Source organism: Phalaenopsis equestris, unplaced genomic scaffold (genome assembly GCF_001263595.1).
Source record: "Phalaenopsis equestris unplaced genomic scaffold, ASM126359v1 Scaffold209135, whole genome shotgun sequence".
Classification (NCBI taxonomy): domain Eukaryota; kingdom Viridiplantae; phylum Streptophyta; class Magnoliopsida; order Asparagales; family Orchidaceae; genus Phalaenopsis; species Phalaenopsis equestris.
In genome coordinates this window covers 33-1105 of record NW_018228325.1, presented here as the reverse complement: position 1 = coordinate 1105, position 1073 = coordinate 33, and the positions used below count along the sequence as shown (strand labels likewise).

The 1073-nt window shown below is 28.7% G+C and overlaps 1 long non-coding RNA gene across 1 annotated transcript; it reads left to right on the top strand.

Annotated features, from left to right (window-relative positions):
- The first annotated feature begins 287 nt into the window (after window positions 1-287).
- Window positions 288-691, top strand: LOC110036607. The gene is made up of 2 exons (XR_002295248.1): window positions 288-383; window positions 474-691. It is a non-coding gene; the product is annotated as an uncharacterized LOC110036607 (long non-coding RNA).
- Window positions 692-1073: the final 382 nt, after the last annotated feature.

Genomic DNA, 1073 nt, shown 5'->3' with positions numbered 1-1073 from the left:
TATAAGTATTTCACATTTTAAAAGTCAATATCATGATATTTTTTTCATGTGATATGAATTATTTGGACGATATAAATGTAAAAAAAGTAGAGTTTATTTGTTACGTATGCAAAAACATAGGAATTAGGTGGTGGTATGTATGTAAATGCCAGATTTTTCATGACAAATTATAATAAAATTGTTTTTTCCTTCATCTCAAAGATAACAGTCTTCGATCTACTGTAATTTTCTTATAATATATAGCATGTTATTAAGGACACAAAATATGGTTTGAATCAGTATGAAGGACTGTATTCCACATTCTTCGTGTCTTAACATTAATTAACTTGCTCAACAGGTATACAATACTGTTCTCAAACAATCTGACATTTGCAACTGTGAAGGTGATGTAATATTTCTTTGATAATATCTGCATAAAACAGGCGTTGTTTCTGTGCGCTCACAATTTCTGCAATTTACTCATCTGGTTGCAGGGTGGAAGTCATACAGCTCCAAATAATATGCCTTTGCAATGCTTCGTTATGTTTGAAAGGTGGATTTCTCACAAGTCTCTATGATTAATCTGACCTTATGAACAAATTTATTGCAGAACAAAATAAATAAATAAAGTTTTTCTTCTGCTTTCAGTGAACACAGCTGATGTATTTGATATATGTTAGAGAATATATTAAGTTACGCCTGTGGTAAGTTCTATATAAATCTGATGTGGGAAGGTGTCACTTTAAAGTATAATAGAGCATATAGTAGAATTTTAATTATGTAAACTATTTTGTTTCTTTTACAGTTAAAATTAGTGAAATTTACATATGTAGCACATAATTCTTATGTATTTACATATCTAACACCTAAACTTTCATATTTACATACATGGTACTTTGGTATTTTAAACCTATGCATGAAAAGTTGTATTTCACTTTTAAAAAGTGGTAATAGTGCTATGTCTTGTGACATTAAAGATTTGAGCGTTTGTTATGTGAGTAAATATGAAAATTTAGATGTGAGATATGTAAATACATTTGAATTGTTCGCTATGTATGTAAATTCCCTTAATTTTTTTTTTCACTTAATAGGCC